The sequence below is a fragment of the Trachypithecus francoisi genome, unplaced genomic scaffold (genome assembly GCF_009764315.1).
Source record: "Trachypithecus francoisi isolate TF-2019V2 unplaced genomic scaffold, Tfra_2.0 Lachesis_group8, whole genome shotgun sequence".
NCBI classification, from domain to species: domain Eukaryota; kingdom Metazoa; phylum Chordata; class Mammalia; order Primates; family Cercopithecidae; genus Trachypithecus; species Trachypithecus francoisi.
In genome coordinates this window covers 38,193,585-38,205,949 of record NW_022681473.1, presented here as the reverse complement: position 1 = coordinate 38,205,949, position 12,365 = coordinate 38,193,585, and the positions used below count along the sequence as shown (strand labels likewise).

General features: G+C 37.9%; 1 long non-coding RNA gene across 1 annotated transcript in view; it reads left to right on the top strand.

Moving 5' to 3' along the window:
- Positions 1-8,894, top strand: part of LOC117080798 — a 72,376-nt gene extending 63,482 nt beyond the window's left edge. The window contains exons 3-4 of the long non-coding RNA XR_004435958.1: positions 8,485-8,523; positions 8,764-8,894. This is a non-coding gene — a long non-coding RNA (uncharacterized LOC117080798). The remainder of the gene's footprint in view (positions 1-8,484; positions 8,524-8,763) is intronic.
- The last annotated feature ends 3,471 nt before the right edge of the window (positions 8,895-12,365 follow it).

The following is a 12,365-nucleotide window of genomic DNA, read 5'->3' as shown; positions in this document are numbered from 1 at the left end:
CCTGGACTATTACAATTATTATAATAATTTTATGACTGCTGTCTCTCTGGTCTAAACTGACATTATCTCTACTGTTAGACATAACTTGTCACCCTGCTTCCTCCATGCTCTTTTTTACTCACCTCTGTATTATTCATTCTTCATACAGTAACCAAATTGATCTTTTAATAGTGAAAATCTCATGATATTCTCCTTCTTACAACACTCTGGCAGCTTTCCATTTCACTTATAGTAATCCACACTGTTTATCGTGTCTGCACAGACTTGAGTGATCTTGTCATTGATTTCTCATCTCCCAAATCTACTCTTCATGATACCATAACCACATGGACTTCTTCCCTTTTGTAACATGCCAGATTCAATCCCATCTCAGGCCTTTTACTTACTGTTTTTGCTACTGGAAACATAGCTGATTCCAAATCTTCACGTGACTGACTCCTTTTGTCATTCAGATCTTGGTCAAATGTCATCTCCTGAATGACTCTCCTCAGCCATTCTCCTCAATGCTTCTCCCTTGGTTTCACATATTACTCTGTATTATATTTTCTTATTTTCTTTAAATGTTTTATCATGATCTAAAATTATCTTATTTATTTATTTTTTTGTTTACTGTTAAGTTCTTGTTTTTAAGCAACGACAGATTGCCTTACTCCCTATGGATTGTCCAGGTTTAGAAAACCATGTATACTAGGCATTCAATAACAAATAAGAAATTGTTTAGAATGTAATTTTTAGAAAACTAAGCTACATTCTTGTGAGAAAAAGTTATACTTTATTATTTTACAATGTCTGAATTTATTTTTACTCTACTATATATTGTTTGTATAATAATTAAATGTAAATAAATAAATAAAATCATATACACCAAGTGCAATAGTACTTGCTTGTTTTCTATTCTTTAGATCAAAAAAGGAGTAAAATAAGATGCTACCTTAGTTTAGGTAGGGTCAAGGATATGAGCATACGTATTATGGGGAAGGAAGAAAAATTGTTACAATAGAATGGTTTCAGATCTTTTTATTTTGAAATAATTATAAATTCACAGGAGTTTGCAAAGAAATGTACATAGAAGTCCCCACACTCTTGTTCCAGATTTGTACAATGTTAACAACTTGCACAACTGTATTATATCAAAACCAAGAAATAAACATTGCTACGATCCATAGATTTCATTAGTTATACATAAAATTACATGTGTGTGTCTGTTGGGGGGAATATAGCTCTATGCGATTGTATTGCAAGTATAGCCTGTGAAGCCACCACAACAATCAATATACTAAATTGTGCTATTATCACATAACACCTTCCTAGTACCCTTTATAGCCACACCCATCTACTCTTTCCCACTATGTGAGTCCCCATCCTCCACTGTGTGCATTCCTTCCTCGACCCCATCCCTCGCTCTGTAACAACTAATACTTGCAATCACTAAGAACCATCTGTTCTTTATCTTTGTGTTATTTCATAAATAAAACATAAATAGAATTGTGCAGCATACATCCTTTTAATATTGGCTTTTTTCAATCAGTATAATTTTTTGGAGGTTCTTCCATGTTGTTGCACATATCAATAGTTTGTTCCTTTTTATTGCTGACTTGCATTTCGTGGTACTAATATACCATCATTTATTTAATAGTAGTTTCTAGTTTGGGTCTATCATGAAGTTACTATAAGCATTGTGTATAAATTCCTGTGTGACAATAAGTCTAACATTTTAACTGATAAATGCACAAGAGTGCAACTGATGGGCTACAAGGTAAGTTTATTTTTAGTTTTGAAATGAATTGCCAAACTATTTTCCAGAGTAGCCACACTATCTTCCATTCCCACCAGTAATGTATAAGTGATCTGGTTGCTCTGCATCCTCACCAGCATTTCGTGTTATCATTATTTTTAATTTTAGTTATATTATTTTAAGCTGATTAAAAAGTACATTCATGCAGCACATTCATTTCAATTTTCTTTTAATCCATTCCAAGAATGAAATCCATTTCATTCTTTCAAAATAAAATATTAATTAAACAATTTCCTCATAAAGAAATTGATTTGTTTTTCTAAGACCACCAGAATGAGCACAAAAGAACCAGCGAGTAGGCAAGGCTAAAAGCAAAACTGCAAATTTATTCTTTGGTCATCTAGCTTCAGGGAAGAAGGTATGGGGGTGAAGTCTGTCGGCCTCCAGCAAAGGAGGCCGAGAGAGTCGCCCGGTAGAGCTCTTGGGCGGAGTTCCTGATGCAGTCCCGACAAAAATGGGGGCTGAGGAAGCCCGCCCCGTGCATCTGCCAGGAACAGCTTTTCTAGGAGTGGAAGGGCAATAGGCGGGGCATAGGTGTGTCGGGGGCGTTCCGTAGGTGCGACCAGGTGAATCTTGGTCTCTTCAAATTGACATCACCTGGCACATGCCAGGTTGTTCTCCACCTTCCTGGGCGCCGGCTGCATTTTCACGCACACGGGAAAAGTTGATGATGAAAAACCCGGAAGTGCGCCATCCTGCCTCCGTTCGTCCAAACAGAAATCAGATGCCCCCAGGATGTTTCAAATGAAAAATAAAATTTTCAAAATTATGTAACATGGAGAAAAATAAGATTATAAATGTAAAACAATGTAAAAGTTAAAACCAGAGTAAAGGGTCAAGAAATAATTTGCTAAGACTTTTTGATAGATACTCTAGTTCAGGCACCAATGATTAAAAGCCTGATTTCTTTTGAAATTATGATGCAAAAAAAAAAAAAAAAAGAAATTATGATGCAGTTGCACAAATTCTCTGTCTCATTAAAAAGATGTGTGCATATTTGGCATTATAATACAAAACTTAACTGAGCAAACTTTTCAAATAATAGAAATAAATGTCTTAGCCAGTGAAAATGTTAGGGAAAGCTTTAGTCCAAAATAAAGAGCCGTAGGAAAACAAAAACAACTTAACTTTCTAGTGACAAGAATCAGAAAAATAAGAGTATAAAGGAAGAGTAAAAGTCTTTATACTGCCTGATTGAGTCATGAAAGTCAGACATAATTGGAAATATGAGTTAGAGCCTTGTATATTCTGGGCACCAGTTCAATGTTAACTAAGGTCACTGAAGTAATGAGTAATCTCCTCTATGGCTGATCACATGACCAAGCTGAAATTCATCAGTAATTACCATCTAGTTCTTAATCCATAGTCATAATTTATATTAAAACCACTAACACAACTGGAAAATTTGATAGTAGGCTCACCAGAATCAAAGTGACTAGTGAAAGAAAATAGGGTATGGACTAGAATCCAACATCCTCCAAAAGCTAGCTGTTTCCTTCAGTTTGGTTGAAATCCAACCATTCAGTAGTAGACTTACCAATAGGGTTTAGCAGCCTGAATGATAAATTGTGGGATTCATGGCTTATTTGATCTTAAAATATTGCTGATCATAGAAGGCTAAATGCAAATTGGGTAGGATCAGGACTTAGAAGTAGACACTCCTAGTGGGCTAGGACAAGTTCTAAAGCTGTAGTATCCTGCATGGTAACTGCTAGCCATATGTAGCCATTTAATGTACATGTAAACTAATTAAAATTAAATAAAACAAAAATTTTAGTTCCTCAGGTGCAGTAGCCACATTTCAAGTGGCTGATAGTGATGTTTGGCTAATGATTACTAGCTAGATAGAGGACATAGAACACTTAATCATAACCAAAAATTTTGTTACATAACACTGGTCTAGAGAAAAGTGCAAATGTGTAATAATACAAGGAAGAATTCCAGGCAGGCACTTGGAAGAAAGTGCATTAGTTTGCTGGAGCTGCCGTAACAAAGTACCACAAAACAATTGGCTTAAATAACAGAAATTTATTGTCTCACAGTTCTGGAAGTTAGAAGTCTGAGATCAAGTTGTCATCAAGGCCAAGATCCCTCTGAAGGCACTGGGGAAAGATTTCCAATCTCTCTCCTAGCTTCTGGGGGTTGCTTGACTTGTGAAAACGTAACTACAATCATCATATGTCATTCTCTGTGTATGTGTGTCTCTCTGTCCAAGTTTCCTTTTTTTATATATGAATATCAGTTATATTGGATTAGGAACCCACCTAGTCCAGTATGGCCTCATTTTAACTAATGGTATTTACAACTAACCTATTTCCAAGTAAAGTCAGGTTCTGAGGTACTGGTAGGTAGGATTTCAAAATATAACTTTTGGAGTTCACAATTTAACCCATAACATATAATATCCAAGATATATGGTGACATTTATAAAGTGTCAGCCAGGCATCAAGACCTAACATAGCCCAACCAGTCCAGAAAGAAAAACTGATGGTGAAGAGTCACAATAGAAATTTTAAAAATAAATAATATGGAAAGTTTCTGGCAGGAGATAATGATTATTTCCCTTAGCAGGAAAATAATTTTCTCTCTTTTTTTTTCGTTTATTATTATTCCTTGCATATTCAGGCCCTGAGATTGAGACTCAAGGATAGAATTTTGGCCCCTTGCAAAAGATCAGGTCAGGGTTCTAAAGAGGCTGAGAGGCTCACTAGCTTATCAAGAATGATACTAAAGGATACCAAAACAAGTCAATGTCACAATTACCAAAAGAAGATGTAGAGTAAAGATACAATCTTGAGAACCAAGCAAAAATCCAATTATCATGACTGAAACATAGGTCATGACCTAAACAGTAGAAAAGAGGAATCAACCACCTATGAATTAAGGTAGAGCTTTTAAAATCTCCCTTCCTACCTTCTCCTTAATAAAACCACCCCTTCCAGGCAAGCCCTGCTTTCCCATCCTGGCATTATTCTTTCATCTACTACCCTACCTACTCTGCTTGACTTGACCAGCTCCATCAAGAATCATGCTTCTGATTCTTCTGGATCAGAAACTCTTGTTTCTTACTCACATAAAGTCTTATCTTGTCTTTCAAACACAGTGCTCTATTCTGTTATTTGTTAACTCCCTGACTACTAGCCCCCATTCCCTTACTCTCCCTTCCTGTCCTTTAAGATTTCTAAAATAATAATCTCTTTTCAGCTTAGCCAAGTCCTGGAAACTCCTTACATCACAACATCTTCCCCAAACTTGTTGTTTTGCACACCGAAGAAGCATTCTGGTCATGATGCATTTTTTCACCTCTTTTCCCATCTGGGTAGGGCATTCCACTATCAACTCTCAACTCTGAAGTTAAAATGGGATATAAAAGCAGCATCTCTTTCACACAGTTTCTTCAGATCTCTTCTCTACTTTTGTCCACATAGAGATTGCTGACCCGTGTTTCCTAGGATCTACCAGAACCACTTCTAGTATTTCTAAGCTTCCAATGAACATACAAGCTGCCAATGATAGGGATCTTCTTTGGGCAACCTAAATCAACCAGGCAAAAGTATTTTGTTACTATTTATGATTACTATCTGTAAGGGAGATTTAAATCTGTCCTGAGTTTAAAAGAAAAAATTGATCCTAAGTCTTGTGGTTCTGAAAGTCTGTTTAGAGAAAGGCAATGTTAATTTTTTGGTCTAGGAGAAGACGATTGGGTACAAGAAAGTGTGTGTGTGTGTGTGTGTGTGTAGGAAGAAGGGAATGGAAACCCATTGATCCACATTTTAAAATGTGGTTCTGTCATGTATGGAAACAGATATACACATGCACACTCATACTGTACACAAATCTATTTTAACATATGTCTTACCTATAAATACTGTTTGTCTACTTTTTATTCTTCATAACGCATTGGTCATTTAACTAGTTGACTGTTACTCAATACTGTAAATAATGCCTTGATGAACATCTTCTATATCCACCTGGTGGAACATGTCCTATCATTTAATTAGTATAAATTACTAGAAGTGTAATTCCTTAGTCAAAAAGTGTATACATTTAAAGTAATTTTACCAATATGCATTCACACAGTCAATGTATGAAAATGCTCAGTTCATTATAAGAGTGGGATTTTGAAGCCTTGAGGCCTTCTAAGTTGTAGCTTATAGGTCTTTGACTAGCATTTTGAAATAATTCTGGACAGGGCTAGGCTATGATTCAATTGAAAAAAGAAGATACCTAGGTATTAAGCCCAGCATGCATTAGCTCTTTTCCCTAATGCTCTCCGCCCCCCACACTCCCATGACAGGCCTCAGTAAGTGTTGTTCCCCTCTCTGTGTCCATGTGTTCTCATTGTTCAGCTCCCACTTATCAGTGAGAACATGCGGTGTTTAATTTTCTGTTCCTGCGTTAGTCTGCTGAGAATAATGGCTTCCAGTTTGATCCATGTCCCTGCAAAGGATGTTATCTTTTTTCTTTTTATGGCTGCATAGTATTCCATGATGTATATGTACCACATTTTCTTTGTCCAGTCTATCATTGATGGGCATTCGGGTTGATTCCATGTCTTTGTTATTGTGAATAGTGCTGCAATGGACATACACGTGTATGTATCTTTACAATAGAATGATTTTATTCCTTTGAGTATATACATAGTAATGAGATTGCTGGGTTAAATGTTATTTTTGGTTCTAAATCTTTAAGGAATCGCCACACTGTCTTTCATGATGGTTGAAGTAATATACATTCTCACCAACAGTGTAAAAGCATTCCTTTTTCGGTCAGGCACGGTGGTTCATGCCTGTAATCCCAGCACTTTGGGAGGCCGAGGCAGGAGGATCACCTGAGGTCAGTAGTTTGAGACCAGCCTGGCCAACATGGAGAAACCCCATCTCTACCAAAAATACAAAAAGTTAGCCTGGTGTGATGATGCATGCCTGTAATCCCAGCTACTCGGGAGGCTGAGGTAGGAGAATTACTTGAACCTGGAAGGTGGAGGTTGCAGTGAGCCGAGATAGCACCATCTCACTCCAGCCTGGACAAGAGCGAAACTCCATCTCAAAAAAATAATAAAATAAAATAAAATAAAATTCCTTTTTCTCCACCGTCTCACCAGCATTTGTTGTTTCTTGACTTTTTAATAATTGCCCTTCTGACTGGCATGAGATGGCATCTCATTGTGGTTGTGATTTGCATTTCTCTAATGATTGGTGATGTTGAGCAATTTTCCTGTTTGTTGGCTACATGTATGTCTTTTTTTGAGAGGTGGCTGTTCATATCCTTTGCCCACTTTTTAATGTTTTGTTTTCTTTTTTCTTGTAAATTGGTTAAGTTCCTTGTAGATTCTAGGTATTAGCCCTTTTCAGATAAATAGATTGCAAAATTTTTCTCCCATTCTGTAGGTTGTCTGTTCACCTTGATGATAGCTTCTTTTGTTGAGCATAAGCTCTTTAGTTTAATTAGATCCCATTTGTTAATTTTTTCTCTTGTTGCAATAAAACTAGGTGATGGGTTGATAGGTGCTGTAAACCACCATGGCACAAATTTACCTATGTAACAAACCTGCACGGCCTGCACATATATCCTGGAAAATAAAATAAAATAAAATAAAATAAAATAAAATAAAATAAAATAAAATAAGGCTGCAGTTCTGTATCTTTTAAGCAGAGTGCGTTTAGGCCATTTACATTCAACATCAGTATTAAGATATGAGATACTATTCCATTATTCCACACATTGTGCTATTTGTTGCCTGTATACCTTGGTCTTTTTCTTTTTTATTGTATTTTTGCCGTATAGGTCCTGTAAGATTTACACCTTAAAAAGGTTTTGTTTTGATGAGTTTCCAGAATAGTCTCAAGATTTAGAGCTCTTTTTAGCAGTTCTTGTAGTGGTGGCTTGGTAGTGGTGAATTCTGTCAGCATTTGTTTGTCTGCAAAAGAGTGTATCTTTCCTTCTTTTATAAAGCTTAATTTTGCTGAATACAAAATTCTTGGCTGATAATTTTGTTGTTTGAGGAGGCCGAAGATAAGGCCCCAATTCATAATAGAGTTTCTGCTGAGAAATATGCTGTTAATCTCATAGGTTTTCCTTTATAGGTTACCTGGTGCTTTTGCCTCACAGCTCTTAAGATTTTTTCCTTCCTCTTAACTTTAGATAACCTGATGACTGTATGCCTAAGAGATGATGTTTTTGTGATAAATTTCCCAGGTATTATTTGAGCTTATTGTATTTGAATATCTAGGTCTCTAGCAAGACCAGGGAAGTTTTCATGGATTATTCCCCCAAATATGTTTTCCTAACTTTTAGGTTTTTCTTCTTCCTCAGGAATGGCAATTATATTTAGGTTTGGTTGTTTAACATAGTCCCAGCCTTCTTGGAGGCTTTGCTCATATTTTCTTATTCTTTTTTCTTTGTCTTTGTTGGGTTGGATTAATTTGAAGACCTTGTTTTTGAGCTCTGAAGTCCTTTCTTCTGTTTGTTCAATTATATTGCTGAGACATTCCAGAGCACTTTGCATTTTTATAAGTGTGTCCATTGTTTCCTGAAGTTTTGATAGTTTTTTATTTATGCTATCTATTTCATTGAATATTTCTCCCTTCACTTCTTGCATCTTTTTTTTTTTTCCTTAGGCCGGGCTTCACCTTTCTCTGGTGCCTCCCTGATTAGCTTAATAACCAACCTTCTGTATTCTTTTTCAGGTACATCAGGGCTTTCTTCTTGATTTGGATCCACTGGTGGTGAGTTAGTGTGATTTTTGAGGGTGTGTTACAGAACCTTGTTTTGTCATATTACCAGAGTTGGTTTTCTAGTTCCTTCTCATTTGGGTAGGTTCTGTCAGAGGGAAGGTCTAGAGCTCAAGGCTGTTGTTCAGATTCTTTTGTCCCCCGGGGTGTTCCCTCGATGTAGTACTCTTCCCCTTTTCCTAGGAATGTGGTTTCCTGAGAGTGGAGCTGTAGTGATTGTTATCTCTTTTCTAGATCTAGTCAATCTGCAAGTCTACCAGGCTCCGAGCTGGCACTTGGGGTTGCTTGCACAAAGTTCTGTGATGTGAACCATCTGTGGGTCTCTCAGCCGTGGATACCAGCACCTGCTCTGGTGGAGGTGGCAGGTGGGTAAGATGGACTCCGTGAGAGTCCTTGGCTTTGGTTGCTTAATACACTATTTTTGTGCTGGTTGATCTCCTGTCCAGAGGTAGCACTTTCAAGAGAGCATCAGCTGTAGTAATATGGGGAGGAAGAGGTGGTGGCCAGCACCCTAGAACTCCCAAGAGTATATGCCATTTGTCTTCAGTTACCAGAGTGGGTAGTGGAGGATCATTAGGTGGGGGCAAGGCTAGGTGTGTCTGAGCTCAGACTCTCCTTGGGCAGGTCTTGCTGCAGCTTCTGTTGGGGATGAGGGTGAAGTTCTCAGGTTAATGGAGTTATGTTCCTAGGAGGATTATGGCTGTCCCTAGTGCATCACACAGGTTGTCAGGGAAGTGGGAGAAAACTGGCTGTCACAGGCCTCATCCAATATCCACACAACCCAAAGGGCTGGTCTCACTCCCACCATGCCTCCCACCAACAGCCCCAAGTCTGCTTCCAGGTAGTGGGTGAGCAGGATTGAGAACTTGCCCCAGGCTACCCACCTCCCAGCTGCAAAAGCAATTAGGGCTTTCCTTCTTTCCCCACCTGTGGAGTCTGCACAATGGTTTCACTCCCTCCCTTGAGTTCTGGCCAGGAGACTTCTCCTGATTTGGTTGAAATTGTTAACAAAGTTCAGCTGGAAGTTTGCTTCTCTCTGTGGCCTTTACCCAGTGCCTCCTGAAGGATGCCTGTGAGGCAGGGCAGAAATGGCTTGCTAGAGGACCCAGTGAGACCATAAAGGCTTTTCCTGCTGCTTCCTCTCTCCTGTGTTTAGCTCGGCTCTCTAAATTGACTCAGCTCCAGGTAAGGTCAGAATCTTTTCTCGTAATCTAGACCTTCAGGTTCTCTAGTGGGCGTGTGTGTTCCAGGGTGGATGATCTCCCTTTCCAGCTTCCACAGTTTGGGCATTCACAGTATCTGGGGTGCCTCCCAAGTCCTTCAGAGGGTCTGCAAGTTCTCTTGGCTTTCCTAATGTATTCCTGCAGTCATTCTGGAGCAAAAGATCATGATGCATGCCTCCACATACTGCTCTGTCCCTCTGAGTGGGAGCTGCAATCTACTCCTGCCTCCTGTCCACCATGATCCTCCCACAATCTCTCTTGGTCAGGACACTATATCCCACTGTGGCCCGGGCTTGGCCTCTTTCAAGGTGCTGGCAAGAATAATGCATTTTTTGACCTAAAATATCATGTCTTCTGTCAGCATTCACGAAACTATGAAAAGCTAACTAGTTAGCTTGCAAGTAGGGTGAAATCTCAGACCCTTTACAGTTCTTGATAAGTAATTTCTAGTTAGACTTCCAGACAACCATGTGATACCCTATTTCTTGATATTCATGGACAAATAGATTTTTACTGAAAAGAATTTTGAAAAAGAAAGAAATTAAGGATTAAATAATGTGACTGGGTCAAATTACTATACTTTACAATAGACATCTATGAAGTGATTTTGAAAAGTTTGTGAAAAATTGAATTAAAAGATAAAAATAAAAATATAAACTTTATTTCTTACCATAAGCTCCATCAAATTCAGGACACTTTTGTAAGCAATTATACGGGCCGTTTAGTCCATTCCTGAAAACTGAAGGTCATGGAAATTTAACCACCTCAATGCAGTCATTTTTAATTACAATTATTATTATTATTATTATTATTATTATTATTATTATTTTGAGATGGAGTCTTGCTCTGTCACCCAGGCTGGAGTGCACTGGTGCGATCTTGGCTCACTGCAACCTCTGCCTGCCGGGTTCAAGTGATTCTGCTGCCTCAGCCTCCCGAGTTGCTGGGATTACGGGCGTATGCTGTCATGCCCAGCTAATTTTTGTTTTTTGTAGAGATGGAGTTTCACCATGTTGGCCAGGCTGGTCTCAAACTCCTGACCTTAAATGATCCACTTGCCTCAACCTCCCAAAGTGCTGAGATTACAGGGGTGAGCCAGCGCACCCAGCCGTTATTTTTAATTATTAATTGGAGAAAAATAAATGCCTTTTACAGATTTTTTTTTAAGATTAGGAAATGAAAAGAAGTCAGAAGCCGACTGTAAGGTAGTTGCCTAACAATTGCGTAATAATTTTGAAATTCTTCCAAAACTGCCCTTGTTTGATAAAAGGAATGAGCAGGGGCATGGTTGTGGTGGAGAATAACTCTAGTGAAGCTTTCCTTGGTATTTTTCTGCTAAAGTTTTGTCTAACTTTTTCAAAACACTCTCATAATAAGCAGATGTTATCATTCTTTCGCCCTCCAGTAAGCCAACAAGCAAAACGACTTGAGAATCCCAAAAATGCTGTTGTCATTACCTTTACTCTTGACTAGTCTGCTTTGCTTTAGCTGGACCATGCCCACTTCTTAGTAACCATTGGCTTGATTATGCTTTGTCTTCATGATCATATGAGTAAAGTCATGTTTCATCTCATGACAATTCTTTGAACAAATGCTTCAGGATCTTGATTCCACTTGTTTAAAATTTACATTGAAAGCTCTACTCTTGTCTGCAGCTGATCTGGTTTTGGTACCGATTGAGGAGAAAGTTTGTTATAATTTGATTTTTTAGCCAGAACTGTATAAGTTGAACCAGTTGAGATGTCAGTGATGTTGGCTATTATTTCTACTGTTAATTGTTGGTCCTCTTTATTGAGGACATGGACTAGATGAGTTTTTTTCTTCACAAATTAATGTGGATGGTCTGCCACTATGGGCTTCATTTTCAAAATCGTCTTGTCCTTTCTTAAAATGAGTTATCCATTTGAAAACTGCTGATTTATTTGGGGCATTATCCTCATAAAATTTTTGTAAGGCAACAATGATTTCACGATTCTTCCACCCAAGTTTCACTATACATTTGCTATTTGTTCTTCTTTCCATTTTAACAGAATACATTTTGCTCTGATAGTGGATCTTTTCAAACTCTCTTATTCTTATCCTCAAATTAGATCCTGTTCAGATAAGTTATAACAAGTTTCGTATAAGTTTATTCTAGTACAAAAAAGTGAATTCTATGCATAATTTCTTCATAATATAATTTTTCTGTGAACTTTTTGAAGACTCCTCATATATCAGGAAGCCCATCTGAAAGATGGGGTTCAATAAGACCAATTCTGACGAGCCAGCTCCATAAGACTCTAAGCTAGTATAAAAACATTCTTATTGCAATTGCTTTTATTCCATAGATCAAGAAATTAAGTTGAGGATTCTGCTGACTGTATTTGCCTACTCTAAATAGATGTTCAGAAACTAGGGGAGTTAACAATGGGTAACTCTTAGATGCAGTGGACCCATTGTAAGACAGGCTTGTACCAGGAATCCATTTATTACCTGACCCCTGTATACCTCTACTCTAATAGAAGAGCTATGATGGCATTTTTGTTTTCTGGGTATTAACATCAGCTTGGACCTTGTATCCAAAAGATATTGAGAATCTAGGGTTTTCCCTTTCCTAAATACCAGATAAAGTTC